Here is a 17,622-nt window from a genome sequence, read left to right as displayed (position 1 = left end):
TTATAGTCTGTTAAATGTAGGGAAGGAATAACCACGTAGCCAAGATACTGTACAAGAGGGGCCTTGATTGCAGAATTGATAACCCGAAAATTGTTATAGATATCGACACCCTGGACATTTAAGGAAAAAGTTCTCAAATAGGAAAAACTTTGTACTGACTTGCGGTAGAGCAATCGTTATCTTAGTTATGGAAACTCGCATGGATCCTGATTTTAGTTAGGATACGTTTCGAAGTTGTTTAATACTAGAGCGATAGAAAGCTTATATCTGAGAACCTTAGTGTTATTACTAATAACCCATTAACAACCATGAGGGTTAAGTATTCTATAGGACTAGCAAATGGTAAGCTGGCAGAGATAGAGGAATAATATAAGGTAGTACTTTAAGATTAACAGGTGGGTCATTTAGAGATGACCTCATATTAACCAAACTTGGAAGTTTTAATGTAGTAGTTGAAAAGGATTAGTTACCTACGCATAGGCATATGTTATTTGAGAAGATTGATAAAAATTTTCACGGCAGTATAATAAGATTGGTTGGAATGAACCTTAAGATTAACCTAACACCCATCAATTTGGGAAATTGGATGCAATAGTTGGGATGAACTCTAAGATTAACCTAATACTCATCAAGTTAGGAAGCTTTGATGAAATAGTTGGAACGAACTGACTTTCAAGGATGAAAACGAAGGATATTTATAGTGAGAAAATTTTTCGTATACCTCGCGAGAATGGCAAGCTAAAATCCATCTGGGTTATTGTTGACCGCTTCACCAAATCTGCTCACTTTCTACCCACAATAGAAACTGATACAATGGACAAACTTGCACAACGATACATAAAGGAAAATGTATCCCGTCACTTCAGCAATTCAGATTCTATATTAAAGACTACCCAAAAATCTTATTGATACTCATTCTTACGCAACCCTAAATCCTAACTTATTCCAAGAGATTTCTTATTTGATGATAATCACACCGTCATCCTTCCTACTTCGATATTAGTCATACCGGTTCGAAATTTCCAAAATCAATGGGTAGTTAATTCCCATCCTCACACTCTCCCATTCGAATCCCACTTATAAGCAACAGCTTCACACTTAAGCATATTTGGTCAAAGGACTTATGCCTTACTAATAGTCATCAACCGCATTTAAATTCAATAGTTTTCATTACCTCGTAACAATTTTGCTCAAATATCACCTGAAATTTTCAAAAAAAAAATAAAAAAAATCTTTTAATCGATCCTCATCAATCATTTTCCAACTTGTAACCACCGAAATATGAAAATTTTGTTTGCCAAAAATTTTTCACCCACTATTTTACGGAACGATCCTCTCAAAGTTTTATAAGAGTAAATTTATTTTATCTGCCATTCATGCAAATTTTTGAAATCGTATCCGTTATATAAAATAAAGTAAATGATTACTTATTTTTGACAAATACATATGAAACTTTACTTTCACTTTTACAAATCAAATCTTGTATTCAAAAGATATTATACTTTGAACGGTACGTGATGTACATAACCCTAATTTACTAAGAACTTCGTTTCTTCTCTTACATTGTCACCATAAACAATTTCTATAAAACTTTCGTTGCTTATTATATAAAATTTTTCGTTGCTTATCCGTATCCAAGTCATCATGAAGACTTTATAACCGTCAAAATCGAGAGATTCATGTGTATGTGATAAAGGCACTGACTACCACGTCATGCAAGGCCTTCGGGCATCCACTAACACGTAAACTATTCAAAATTATTGCGTTACCCCATGGATCTTATTCGCCACACCTGTTAGAACAATGCTCTTTCTTACATAACTCTAAGGCCTGACTTATTTCAAGAGATTCTCTTTTAAGTGATATTAGCACCATCAGTATTCCGACTTTGATATTAGTCATAACCTGTTTGGCAGTTGCAAAGTCAAGAAGCGATTAACTTCTCGTCCTCATGCTCTATCCTTCATACCTCACTTTTTAACAACGGCTTCGCACGTGAACATTTTTGGCCCAAAGACTTATGTCCTAATAATTATCAAAACTACATTTAATTCATTAGTTTTCATTGACTAGTAACTTGTCACCCGATGATTTAAAGATTTTCCACTCAATCTTTTTCAAATCGCAATACGAAAAGCTATGTTTATCAAAAAATTTACACGTTGATTTTTACACGTTGGTTATTCGTGCGGTCCTCACGGGATTTATGGACAAATGAAAGTAATAGAGTTTTTCTGTCCCTTAGGCAATTAATAAAATTTTATATGTATGTATGTAATTAAGTTAATAAATTTACTTTTACTTATTTTGGTTAGTACATACTAAGTTATATCTTCAAATTATTTAAAAATTGCTCATCTATCGAGTTATTCAACTTAAGTCAAATAGTTTTGTACAAAATGGTACACGTTGTACCTACTTCTAAACTTACCAGGAACTTCATTCCGTTTATGTTGTCGCATCAAACGTTTAAAGGTTTTTCAAAATTTTCTTGGTTGATTTTATTAAAGGTTTTCGTATTAGACTACACCATGTATGGATCACACTTCCTCTCGCCCTCCGTTAGGGATGAAACTTACCATTAAGGTCTCTGTTAAAAACTCTTGAGCCACTTTGGATGGCAGTTTATAAAATTTGTTAGAAAATCTTTGGACCCATAAAATGTTCCTTTTTAAGGGTAGACATGACGAAACGCGGGCCAATGAATCAGTTTTTTGATGTACACTCAGTGGTCACCCTATTGTAGGAAAGGCACTAGGTGTGTTTCTATTCTCAATACCTCACGGCAAATCGCAACACTCTCGTAAACCTCATCTCCATGAATCAGTATGTTGAGATACAGGAATCATTTTTGAGATTCTTTTCACTTAGAGTAAACCATTCTTTATGACCAAGGGTTCACGTATCTTCTCATCCGCGCATCCCCTTAAGAATTAGGATAAATTCAAAACGAACCGCTCGAAGAGTTCACTCTCGTTCAAAGATCACACCTTTCGTGCGATTCTCTTTCGGGAATGTAATGTAAGATACTTTGAGAATCTATGAATCTTGTTACCCTCTTGGAAGGGGACTGCTTAAAACATCTACGATACTGATGTGGTTACTCTACACATTCCTTCCTTCATTTTTTGCAATTGTATGTTGCTCTAGTTAACGTTAACCCTAACTTCAACATGTGGCTGAAAGGATAAAGTTACATCATGGAACTGTGTTTTCATTCCATCCAAGGATAAGTTCACACGCTGTATGTTAAACTGGGTGATATCTTTCGTTGTTCGTTCAGACCGTTCTGAAGACACTATAAATAATTATGGATTGCAAACATTCTTAAGAATCGGGTTCTTTATGCCTATGACCTTCCTCCGAAATCAAGGGGCTAGTAAAATCCGTGGCTAACACTACCTGTCAGCTTTATATTATGACATAAGTGCTCGATGTTTTAGATGAGTTTAGAAACATTCATGATGCATTTCACGCATCCAGCTTACTGAAGATGCCTGTAAGTCTAAAGACACCATCTTTTCTTTTGTGGATGTATATTCAGATGACATACTCATGTTAAACAGAAATGAAATCAATTTGTTGATCTCTTAGGATAAGAGACTTAATTAATGGCATATACCTACTCTTACTCTCATACGCCGAAATACCTTTCAAAGTAAATAACTCCCTTCTGAGACCACGAGTCTCACGAAACTTTGATACGCTCCTTCTCATTCAAATACGGTACCATTGTTGGTTACTCCTCAAAATTTCGGGACGAAATTTTCTTTAACAGGTGGGTAATGTAACGACCCGACTTTTTCGACTTGCTTTTGTGCTTTGTACTTTCACGAAACTGCGCATTTGTGCGTACTGAGCTAGCTTATGCTCTGGAATCTTTAATCATGATTAATTACTCTCGTTAACATCTTACAACGTGCTATTAAGTGTGTAATCACTTAACTTGATCCCCGAATGCTTTTACGACCGTTGGTGTCACTTATCGTTTTAAACGAGATACGTACTTGGTACATGTTAAACTTTGGTCGTAATTGGAATATTATGACTGCGTAAACTTGATTGTTATTTATTATAACAATTACTTGGCTTAAGGGCTTATTTAATTTAGCTTAGTGATTACTAATGCTTACTAGTTACCTTAATGGACTTAGCACCTTAATTGACATTAGATGGCCCGATTCGTCTTTGTGACACACGCGCTTTTCACGAATAATATTTTGGATATTATTTACATTCATGATTAATTATTATTAATCATTTTTAATTAACTAATATTAGTAGTTAATTACTTGGGCTTATTTATTTAATTTGTTACATACTTGGACTTGGGCTTTTATTATTTGATATGGACTTGGAAGCCCACCCTACTTCTCTTAATGGATTAATTAAGAGCCAACTTTATGCTAGTAACTTCTTAATGATAAACAAGATTAATTAATGTCATGAGGAATCTAGTTACATGTATACTTACACCACTTTCCCATACCAATTTGCTTTATTACCATTTTGAGCTTTCACCATTCTCCTATATTTGAAGGTTAACTTTTGACTTCCCTCTTTGATCCATCCAAAACCATTGGCTTTCAAGGCTAGGAGGGAGTTCTTTTTTTTTTTTTTTTCATTTTTACTTGTTACTTATTAACAAGTTTCTATCTCATTTCACACACATACTTACTTGCACTCCTTTTCTCTCTTTTTCCTCTCAAAACTTTGTAGGTAATAAACTTATTTTTCTTTCTTTTCTTTCTTTTAAATTCAAGTTCTATCATCATCATTTACTATTTACTTGTTGTTGTTGTTGATTAAAGATCAAACTTGTTAGTTTGTATCTTCATAAATCTTGTTTTCTTCCATCCTTTATTTGATGAAGAACCAAGAACAAGAACCTAAACTTGTTAGTTTATGGTTCTACAAGTAAGATGTTTTCAAGATCTAAAGTTCATAAACTTGATGATCTTCTTTATGTTCATGTTTTGTAAACTTGAAGCTTACTTTCTTAAGATTCAAACTTTGATTTGAATCTTCTCAAGTATGAAGCAAACATGAACATAATACTTGTAACTTTAATTTATTTCTTCATTTCATTTATTTAAAGTTGTAATATTGTTAATTTGGTCAAGTATTACTAGTTAATCTTGATCTCATATTTCTTGAAACTACTTTGTAAGTTCAAAAACATGTAAGTAAACTTTTTTAATTATAACTTTGTACACTTATGTTAGATCTAGACTTTTGGGTCTAGGATCTTCAAGATCTAACTAAGAACTATGTTCTACAAATTAAGATCTTGTTTATTTAGTTTACTTTCAAGTTTATAGTTTATTATTATTATTAGAACTCTTGTATGTGTCGGATCTAAGATCTTGATATAACTTTGGTTCATCAAACTACTTACAACACTTAATTGAGTTTTGCTACACATATTAGACTTGCACTTGTGTTATGATGGTCAAAACTTGGTAAATATGATGCAAACCCATCAACAAGTTGTACACTTGAAGCTAAAAGCATCAAGGATGAGAACCGTGATGAGCATCCAGCACCAAGAACCCACCGGAACACATTGTTTACTGTTTTCTGGAACTGATCAGACCACCTGGGCTACTGTAAATTTGATTATCAGTTTTCCCAGTTCGTGTAGATTACTTTTCTTTTAAGACTCGTCTTGATCCGAGTTACGGTTTAGGATTTATGTCCCTCCGAATGTCACTATGTCCTTTTAACGTTGTGCTGAAAATTCTGACCTACTCGCACTTAAACTGTCGTCACGGTCAAACAAAGACGAGTTTGGTTCTGGAATTTTTACAGAAACTAAGGGACTCATATACGGAGCCATGGCCACTGGTCTCACCTAAATTCAGTTTGTATAGAGTCCGTGGCGACTTAACGAAGTCAGCCTTTGTTTCAAACTCTTTTCTTGAATAAAACTTACTTTATACTTTTTGTTTGATGATGAATGATGATGATACTTAAGACCTAATTTACATACATTTAAACCTTTGGGACAATTTACTGACTTAGTAAATTTTGACTTAGGTTGAGGACCTTTTGGACAACATACTTGCTTACTTTTCCCGAATCAACTTTACTACTACTTTTCACTGTGAGTTATAGCATCTCTTTTTACTTTAACTATTTTGGGAACTGAGAATACATGCGTATTTTACTTTTTATATACTAGGCACGAGTACTTAAACTTTATATATGTGTGGGTTATACAACGGCATAAACTTTCCCTTAGCTCGGTAACGTTTAGTCATTGGTCTTTGAACCGGTGAACGCGAATCTTAGATATGGATCCATAGGGTTTGACATCCCCACTCGGGTTAGTCGCGCTAGCATTTAACGGGTGTTTAATACTTCATAAACATACGCACTCGCCAAGTGTACTTTCAGGGGGTGATATTTACGTTAAGTTAGTTACCAAGTGCCCACGGTTGAACATATACTTTATCATACTGATTTGGATTACTGTTTTGAAACGCTGTTTGAAGCACCGAAATCTCATGGCCTACCTTACATTACTGTTATACTTAAACTATAGCTCACCAACATTCGTGTTGAAGTTTTTAGACATGTTTTTCTCAGGTGCTTAAGGTTTGCTTGCTTCCGCTGTACTAGTCATGCTTTGTAGACACCCGCTGCGCTTATTAGAGATGTCACCGCATGAAACGTTTATTTTGCATTCAAACTATGTTACTTTTGAAGCGATGTATTCGTAACGACCTAGGGGTCACGTACTATTATCATTGCTTGCTATTCGTATAAGCATACTTTTGGTTGTAAAACATTTGACGTTGGTTATGACGTCACCTCTTTTCATGAATGCAAACTTCTTTTGAAATAGCATATAGTTTTTAACCTTGTAATGATCCTGTTGTTGATGGTCCGTACACATGGATTTAGTACGGGGCGTCACATTATCAGCGGCGAGATTTTCTGCTCCCTTTTTATCTCGAATTTCAATATCGAACTCTTGTAAGAGTAAGATCCAACGGATTAATCTTGGTTTGGCATCTTGTTTCGAAAATAGGTATCTAAGAGCAGAATGGTCAGTATAGACTACCGTTTTTGCTAGAACGAGATATGAACGAAATTTGTCAAAAGCAAAGACAATAGCAAGGAGTTCTTTTTCAGTAGTTGTGTAATTCGTTTGTGCTCCTTGTAACGTCTTACTAGCGTAATAAATAGGTTGAAATCATTTTTCAATCCTTTGTCCTAAAACGACTCCCATTGCAAAATCACTTGCATCGCACATTAGTTCAAATGGTAGATTCCAATTTGGAGTTATCATGATCGGCGCATTAGTGAGTTTTTCTTTAAGAATATTAAAAGATTTAATGCATTCATCTGAAAAGATGAATGGAGCATCCTTTTCTAGGAGTTTATTCATAGGAGTGGCAATTTTAGAAAAATATTTTATGAAATGTCTGTAAAAACCGGCATGCCCTAGAAAACTCTTAACTCCTCTAACATTGGTGGGATGTGGAAGTTTAGCAATTACATCTACTTTAGCTCTATCCACTTCAATTCCTTCCTTTGAGATTTGATGAAATCCATGGTAATGTTTTCCCATTTCCATTCCGGGATTTCGGGTTGTTGAAGTAGACCTGATGGTTTCTGATGCTCAGCTTTGACCTTAGAACACGTCAAACATTCTCCTACGTATTTAGCAACATCGGCTTTCATACCCGGCCACCAAAAATGTTTCTTGAGATCCTTGTACATCTTCCCCGTTCCAGGATGTATTGAGTATCTGGTTTTATGAGCTTCTCTAAGTACCATTTCTCTCATATCTCCAAATTTTGGTACCCAAATCCTTTCAGCCCTATACCGGGTTCCGTCTTCCCGAATATTAAGATGCTTCTCCGATCCTTTGGGTATTTCATCCTTTAAATTTCCCTCTTTTAAAACTCCTTGTTGCGCCTCCTTTATTTGAGTAGTAAGGTTATTATGAATCATTATATTCATAGATTTTACTCGAATGGGTTCTCTGTCCTTCCTACTCAAGGCATCGGCTACCACATTTGCCTTCCCCGGGTAGTAACGAATCTCAAAGTCGTAATCATTCAACAATTCAATCCACCTACGCTGCCTCATATTCAGTTGTTTCTGATTAAATATGTGTTGAAGACTTTTGTGGTCGGTATATATAATACTTTTGACCCCATATAAGTAGTGCCTCCAAGTCTTTAATGCAAAAACAACCGCGCCTAATTCCAAATCATGCGTCGTATAATTTTGCTCGTGAATCTTCAATTGTCTAGACGCATAAGCAATCACCTTCGTTCGTTGCATTAATACACAACCGAGACCTTGCTTTGATGCGTCACAATAAATCACAAAATCATCATTCCCTTCAGGCAATGATAATATAGGTGCCGTAGTTAGCTTTTTCTTCAATAACTGAAACGCTTTCTCTTGTTCATCCTTCCATTCAAATTTCTTCCCTTTATGCGTTAATGCAGTCTAGGGTTTTGCTATTCTGGAAAAGTCTTGGATGAACCTTCTGTAGTAACCAGCTAGTCCTAAAAACTGGCGTATGTGTTTCGGAGTTTTCGGGGTTTCCCACTTTTCAACAGTTTCTATCTTTGCTGGATCCACCTTAATACCTTCTTTGTTTACTATGTGACCGAGGAATTGAACTTCTTCCAACCAAAATGCACACTTTGAAAACTTAGCGTACAATTCTTCCTTTCTCAATACTTCTAACACCTTTCTCAAATGTTCACCGTGTTCTTGGTCATTCTTTGAGTAAATAAGTATGTCATCAATGAAAACAATGACAAACTTGTCAAGGTATGGTCCACACACTCGGTTCATAAGGTCCATGAACACAGCTGGTGCATTAGTTAAACCAAACGGCATGACCATAAACTCGTAATGACCGTAACGTGTTCTGAAAGCAGTCTTTGGAATATCATCTTCTTTCACCCGCATTTGATGATACCCGGAACATAAGTCAATCTTTGAATAAACAGACGAGCCTTGTAGTTGATCAAATAAGTCGTCGATTCTCGGTAGTGGGTAGCGGTTCTTGATGGTAAGTTTGTTCAACTCTCGGTAGTCGATACACAACCTGAATGTACCATCTTTCTTCTTGACAAACAAAACAGGAGCTCCCCACGGTGATGTGCTTGGTCGAATGAAACCACGCTCTAAAAGTTCTTGTAATTGGCTTTGCAGTTCTTTCATCTCGCTGGGAGCGAGTCTGTAAGGAGCACGAGCTATTGGTGCAGCTCCTGGTACAAGATCTATTTGAAATTCAACGGATCGATGTGGGGGTAATCCCGGTAATTCTTTCGGAAATACATCGGGAAATTCTTTTGCGACGGGAACATCATTGATGCTCTTTTCTTCAGTTTGTACTTTCTCGACGTGTGCTAGAACAGCATAGCAACCTTTTCTTATTAGTTTTTGTGCCTTCAAATTACTAATAAGATGTAGCTTCGTGTTGCCCTTTTCTCCGTACACCATTAAGGGTTTTCCTTTTTCTCGTATAATGCGAATTGCATTTTTGTAACAAACAATCTCTGCTTTCACTTCTTTCAACCAGTCCATACCGATTATCACATCAAAACTCCCTAACTCTACTGGTATCAAATCAATCTTAAATGTTTCGCTAACCAGTTTAATTTCTCGATTCCGACATATATTATCTGCTGAAATTAATTTACCATTTGCTAATTCGAGTAAAAATTTACTATCCAAAGGCGTCAATGGACAACTTAATTTAGCACAAAAATCTCTACTCATATAGCTTCTATCCGCACCCGAATCAAATAAAACGTAAGCAGATTTATTGTCAATAAGAAACGTACCCGTAACAAGCTCCGGGTCTTCCTGTGCCTCTGCCGCATTAATATTGAAAACTCTTCCGCGGCCTTGTCCATTCGTGTTCTCCTGGTTCGGGCAATTTCTAATAATGTGGCCCGGTTTTCCACATTTATAACAAACTACATTGGCATAACTTGCTCCGACACTACTTGCTCCGCCATTACTCGTTCCGACACCATTTGTTCCTTTCGTTCTATTAACCCCTGGTCCGTAGACCTCACACTTCGCCGCGCTATGACCATTTCTTTTACACTTGTTGCAAAATTTGGTGCAGAAACCCGAGTGATACTTTTCACACCTTTGGCATAGCTGCTTCTGATTGTTGTTGTTGTTGCGGTTATTATTGTTGTTGGGATGATTGTTGTAGTTGCTGTTGTTGTTGTTGTTGTTGTTGTTGTTGTTGTTGGGCCGTTTGTTGTAGTTACGATTGATGTTGCGATTGTTGGGATAATTGTTGCGATTATTGTTGTTGTTGTATTGGTGATTCTTATCACCGTTTTCCTCCCACTTTCTTTTGACTTGCTTCACATTGGCCTCTTCAGCAGTCTGTTCTTTAATTCTTTCTTCAATCTGGTTCACTAGTTTGTGAGCCATTCTACATGCCTGTTGTATGGAGGCGGGCTCGTGTGAACTTATATCTTCTTGGATTCTTTCCGGTAATCCTTTCACAAACGCGTCGATCTTCTCTTCCTCATCTTCGAACGCTCCCGGACACAATAGGCACAATTCTGTGAATCGTCTTTCGTACGTGGTAATATCAAATCCTTGGGTTCGTAACCCTCTAAGTTCTGTCTTGAGCTTATTGACCTCGGTTCTGGGACGGTACTTCTCGTTCATCAAGTGCTTGAATGCTGACCACGGTAGTGAGTACGCATCGTCTTGTCCCACTTGCTCTAGATAGGTATTCCACCATGTTAACGCAGAACCTGTGAAGGTATGCGTAGCATACTTCACTTTGTCCCCTTCAGTACACTTACTTATGGCAAACACCGATTCGACCTTCTCGGTCCACCGTTTCAATCCGATCGGTCCTTCGGTTCCATCAAATTCCAAAGGTTTGCAGGCAGTGAATTCTTTGTAGGTGCATCCTACACGATTTCCTGTACTGCTAGATCCAAGGTTATTGTTGGTATGTAACGCAGCCTGTACTGCGGCTATGTTTGAAGCTAGAAAAGTACGGAATTCCTCTTCATTCATATTCACGGTGTGTCGAGTAGTCGGTGCCATTTCCTTCAAAATAGTCAAATGGAACAAGTTAATCATACAGAATATTAAGAGTAGTTAATAGTATTTCGTAGCATAATATGAACTCATTTATAAAAGCTTTTTCTTCATATTAGCGTTTTATAAGTTTAAATTCGGGTAGTACCTACCCGTTAAGTTCATACTTAGTAGCTAATATACAATTCAACTACTACAATTCTATATGAAAAACTGATTATAATAATATTTCGCGTTCAAACTTTTTCACAATATTTTACAAACTTACAATACCGCTTATTTTACATATAGCATGAAATATAGCACACAATAAATTTGATACAAGATGGTTGTGAAGATAATTCTAGCTAGTACACAAGTCGTTCAGCAAAGGCAATAAAGACACGTAATTCATACGTCCAGAAACAAGTCATGCATTCTGGTTTTACTAGGATTACTTCCCATCCTTGGTCTTGTGGAACATAACTGTTATGGCCGTTGATAAGACAGCGTGTTGTAACGTCGTCAAAGGGACGAGGGTTACGTAATGACCAACAGTCTCGTAATAACCTAAAAACCTTATTTCTTACCCCAATTACCGACTCCGTTACTTGTGGGAACGTTTTGTTTAATAGTTGTAGCCCGATGTTCTTGTTCTCACTTTGGTGAGAAGCGAACATTACTAACCCGTAAGCATAACATGCTTCTTTATGTTGCATGTTAGCCGCTTTTTCTAAATCACGAAGTCCTATATTCGGATATGATATAAATTTCGAAGTACTAAAGCATCCGGTACTTCGGATGGGGTTTGTTAGGCCCAATAGATCTATCTTTAGGATTCGCGTCAATTAGGGTGTCTGTTCCCTAATTCTTAGATTACCAGACTTAATAAAAAGGGGCATATTCGATTTCGATAATTCAACCATAGAATGTAGTTTCACGTACTTGTGTCTATTTTGTAAATCATTTATAAAACCTGCATGTATTCTCATCCCAAAAATATTAGATTTTAAAAGTGGGACTATAACTCACTTTCACAGATTTTTACTTCGTCGGGAAGTAAGACTTGGCCACTGGTTGATTCATGAACCTATAACAATATATACATATATATCAAAGTATGTTCAAAATATATTTACAACACTTTTAATATATTTTGATGTTTTAAGTTTATTAAGTCAGCTGTCCTCGTTAGTAACCTACAACTAGTTGTCCACAGTTAGATGTACAGAAATAAATCGATAAATATTATCTTGAATCAATCCACGACCCAGTGTATACGTATCTCAGTATTGATCACAACTCAAACTATATATATTTTGGAATCAACCTCAACCCTGTATAGCTAACTCCAACATTCACATATAGAGTGTCTATGGTTGTTCCGAAATATATATAGATGTGTCGACATGATAGGTCGAAACATTGTATACGTGTCTATGGTATCTCAAGATTACATAATATACAATACAAGTTGATTAAGTTATGGTTGGAATAGATTTGTTACCAATTTTCACGTAGCTAAAATGAGAAAAATTATCCAATCTTGTTTTACCCATAACTTCTTCATTTTAAATCCGTTTTGAGTGAATCAAATTGCTATGGTTTCATATTGAACTCTATTTTATGAATCTAAACAGAAAAAGTATAGGTTTATAGTCTGAAAAATAAGTTACAAGTCGTTTTTATAAAGGTAGTCATTTCAGTCGAAAGAACGACGTCTAGATGACCATTTTAGAAAACATACTTCCACTTTGAGTTTAACCATAATTTTTGGATATAGTTTCATGTTCATAATAAAAATCATTTTCTCAGAATAACAACTTTTAAATCAAAGTTTATCATAGTTTTTAATTAACTAACCCAAAACAGCCTGCGGTGTTACTACGACGGCGTAAATCCGGTTTTACGGTGTTTTTCGTGTTTCCAGGTTTTAAATAATTAAGTTAGCATATCATATAGATATAGAACATGTGTTTAGTTGATTTTAAAAGTCAAGTTAGAAGGATTAACTTTTGTTTGCGAACAAGTTTAGAATTAACTAAACTATGTTCTAGTGATTACAAGTTTAAACCTTCGAATAAGATAGCTTTATATGTATGAATCGAATGATGTTATGAACATCATTACTACCTTAAGTTCCTTGGATAAACCTACTGGAAAAGAGAAAAATGGATCTAGCTTCAATGGATCCTTGGATGGCTAGAAGTTCTTGAAGCAGAATCATGACACGAAAACAAGTTCAAGTAAGATCATCACTTGAAATAAGATTGTTATAGTTATAGAAATTGAACCAAAGTTTGAATATGATTATTACCTTGTATTAGAATGATAACCTACTGTAAGAAACAAAGATTTCTTGAGGTTGGATGATCACCTTACAAGATTGGAAGTGAGCTAGCAAACTTGAAAGTATTCTTGATTTTATGAAACTAAAACTTTTGGAATTTATGAAGAACACTTAGAACTTGAAGATAGAACTTGAGAGAGATCAATTAGATGAAGAAAATTGAAGAATGAAAGTGTTTGTAGGTGTTTTTGGTCGTTGGTGTATGGATTAGATATAAAGGATATGTAATTTTGTTTTCATGTAAATAAGTCATGAATGATTACTCATATTTTTGTAATTTTATGAGATATTTCATGCTAGTTGCCAAATAATGGTTCCCACATGTGTTAGGTGACTCACATGGGCTGCTAAGAGCTGATCATTGGAGTGTATATACCAATAGTACATACATCTAAAAGCTGTGTATTGTACGAGTACGAATACGGGTGCATACGAGTAGAATTGTTGATGAAACTGAACGAGGATGTAATTGTAAGCATTTTTGTTAAGTAGAAGTATTTTGATAAGTGTATTGAAGTCTTTCAAAAGTGTATAAATACATATTAAAACACTACATGTATATACATTTTAACTGAGTCGTTAAGTCATCGTTAGTCGTTACATGTAAGTGTTGTTTTGAAACCTTTAGGTTAACGATCTTGTTAAATGTTGTTAACCCAATATTTATAATATCAAATGAGATTTTAAATTATTATATTATCATGATATTATCATGTATGAATATCTCTTAATATGATATATATACATTAAATGTCTTTACAATGATAATCGTTACATATATGTCTTGTTTAAAAATCATTAAGTTAGTAGTCTTGTTTTTACATATGTAGTTCATTGTTAATATACTTAATGATATGTTTACTTATCATAGTATCATGTTAACTATATATATATCCATATATATGTCATCATATAGTTTTTACAAGTTTTAACGTTCGTGAATCCCCGGTCAACTTGGGTGGTCAATTGTCTATATGAAACATATTTCAATTAATCAAGTCTTAACAAATTTATTTGCTTAACATGTTGGAAACATTTAATCATGTAAATATCAATCTCAATTAATATATAATAACATGGAAAAGTTCGGGTCACTACAGTACCTACCCGTTAAATAAATTTCGTCCCGAAATTTTAAGCTGTTGAAGGTGTTGACGAATCTTCTGGAAATAGATGCGGGTATTTCTTCTTCATCTGATCTTCACGCTCCCAGGTGAACTCGGGTCCTCTACGAGCATTCCATCGAACCTTAACAATTGGTATCTTGTTTTGCTTAAGTCTTTTAACCTCACGATCCATTATTTCGACGGGTTCTTCGATGAATTGAAGTTTTTCGTTGATTTGGATTTCATCTAACGGAATAGTGAGATCTTCTTTAGCAAAACATTTCTTCAAATTTGAGACGTGGAAAGTGTTATGTACAGCCGCGAGTTGTTGAGGTAACTCAAGTCGGTAAGCTACTGGTCCGACACGATCAATAATCTTGAATGGTCCAATATACCTTGGATTTAATTTCCCTCGTTTACCAAATCGAACAACGCCTTTCCAAGGTGCAACTTTAAGCATGACCATCTCTCCAATTTCAAATTCTATATCTTTTCTTTTAATGTCAGCGTAGCTCTTTTGTCGACTTTGGGCGGTTTTCAACCGTTGTTGAATTTGGATGATCTTCTCGGTAGTTTCTTGTATAATCTCTGGACCCGTAATCTGTCTATCCCCCACTTCACTCCAACAAATTGGAGACCTGCACTTTCTACCATAAAGTGCTTCAAACGGCGCCATCTCAATGCTTGAATGGTAGCTGTTGTTGTAGGAAAATTCTGCTAACGGTAGATGTCGATCCCAACTGTTTCCGAAATCAATAACACATGCTCGTAGCATGTCTTCAAGCGTTTGTATCGTCCTTTCGCTCTGCCCATCAGTTTGTGGATGATAGGCAGTACTCATGTCTAGACGAGTTCCTAATGCTTGCTATAATGTCTGCCAGAATCTTGAAATAAATCTGCCATCCCTATCAGAGATAATAGAGATTGGTATTCCATGTCTGGAGATGACATCCTTCAAATACAGTCGTGCTAACTTCTCCATCTTGTCATCTTCTCTTATTGGCAGGAAGTGTGCTGATTTGGTGAGACGGTCAACTATTACCCAAATAGTATCAAAACCACTTGCAGTCCTTGGCAATTTAGTGATGAAATCCATGGTAATGTTTTCCCATTTCCATTCCGGGATTTCGGGTTGTTGAAGTAGACCTGATGGTTTCTGATGCTCAGCTTTGACCTTAGAACACGTCAAACATTCTCCTACGTATTTAGCAACATCGGCTTTCATACCCAGCCACCAAAAATGTTTCTTGAGATCCTTGTACATCTTCCCCATTCCAGGATGTATTGAGTATCTGGTTTTATGAGCTTCTCTAAGTACCATTTCTCTCATATCTCCAAATTTTGGTACCCAAATCCTTTCAGCCCTATACCGGGTTCCGTCTTCCCGAATATTAAGATGCTTCTCCGATCCTTTGGGTATTTCATCCTTTAAATTTTCCTCTTTTAAAACTCCTTGTTGCGCCTCCTTTATTTGAGTAGTAAGGTTATTATGAATCATTATATTCATAGATTTTACTCGAATGGGTTCTCTGTCCTTCCTACTCAAGGCATCGGCTACCACATTTGCCTTCCCCGGGTAGTAACGAATCTCAAAGTCGTAATCATTCAACAATTCAATCCACCTACGCTGCCTCATATTCAGTTGTTTCTGATTAAATATGTGTTGAAGACTTTTGTGGTCGGTATATATAATACTTTTGACCCCATATAAGTAGTGCCTCCAAGTCTTTAATGCAAAAACAACCGCGCCTAATTCCATATCATGCGTCGAATAATTTTGCTCGTGAATCTTCAATTGTCTAGACGCATAAGCAATCACCTTCGTTCGTTGCATTAATACACAACCGAGACCTTGCTTTGATGCGTCACAATAAATCACAAAATCATCATTCCCTTCAGGCAATGATAATATAGGTGCCGTAGTTAGCTTTTTCTTCAATAACTGAAACGCTTTCTCTTGTTCATCCTTCCATTCAAATTTCTTCCCTTTATGCGTTAATGCAGTCAAGGGTTTTGCTATTCTGGAAAAGTCTTGGATGAACCTTCTGTAGTAACCAGCTAGTCCTAAAAACTGGCGTATGTGTTTCGGAGTTTTCGGGGTTTCCCACTTTTCAACAGTTTCTATCTTTGCTGGATCCACCTTAATACCTTCTTTGTTCACTATGTGACCGAGGAATTGAACTTCTTCCAACCAAAATGCACACTTTGAAAACTTAGCGTACAATTCTTCCTTTCTCAATACTTCTAACACCTTTCTCAAATGTTCACCGTGTTCTTGGTCATTCTTTGAGTAAATAAGTATGTCATCAATGAAAACAATGACAAACTTGTCAAGGTATGGTCCACACACTCGGTTCATAAGGTCCATGAACACAGCTGGTGCATTAGTTAAACCAAACAGCATGACCATAAACTCGTAATGACCGTAACGTGTTCTGAAAGCAGTCTTTGGAATATCATCTTCTTTCACCCGCATTTGATGATACCCGGAACGTAAGTCAATCTTTGAATAAACAGACGAGCCTTGTAGTTGATCAAATAAGTCGTCGATTCTCGGTAGTGGGTAGCGGTTCTTGATGGTAAGTTTGTTCAACTCTCGGTAGTCGATACACAACCTGAATGTACCATCTTTCTTCTTGACAAACAAAACAGGAGCTCCCCACGGTGATGTGCTTGGTCGAATGAAACCACGCTCTAAAAGTTCTTGTAATTGGCTTTGCAGTTCTTTCATCTCGCTGGGAGCGAGTCTGTAAGGAGCACGAGCTATTGGTGCAGCTCCTGGTACAAGATCTATTTGAAATTCAACGGATCGATGTGGGGGTAATCCCGGTAATTCTTTCGGAAATACATCGGGAAATTCTTTTGCGACGGGAACATCATTGATGCTCTTTTCTTCAGTTTGTACTTTCTCGACGTGTGCTAGAACAGCATAGCAACCTTTTCTTATTAGTTTTTGTGCCTTCAAATTACTAATAAGATGTAGCTTCGTGTTGCCCTTTTCTCCGTACACCATTAAGGGTTTTCCTTTTTCTCGTATAATGCGAATTGCATTTTTGTAACAAACAATCTCTGCTTTCACTTCTTTCAACCAGTCCATACCGATTATCACATCAAAACTCCCTAACT

Source organism: Rutidosis leptorrhynchoides, chromosome 3 (genome assembly GCF_046630445.1).
Source record: "Rutidosis leptorrhynchoides isolate AG116_Rl617_1_P2 chromosome 3, CSIRO_AGI_Rlap_v1, whole genome shotgun sequence".
NCBI lineage: Eukaryota > Viridiplantae > Streptophyta > Magnoliopsida > Asterales > Asteraceae > Rutidosis > Rutidosis leptorrhynchoides.
The sequence above is the reverse complement of the archived record's forward strand: the minus strand, read 5'-3'. Positions refer to the sequence as shown.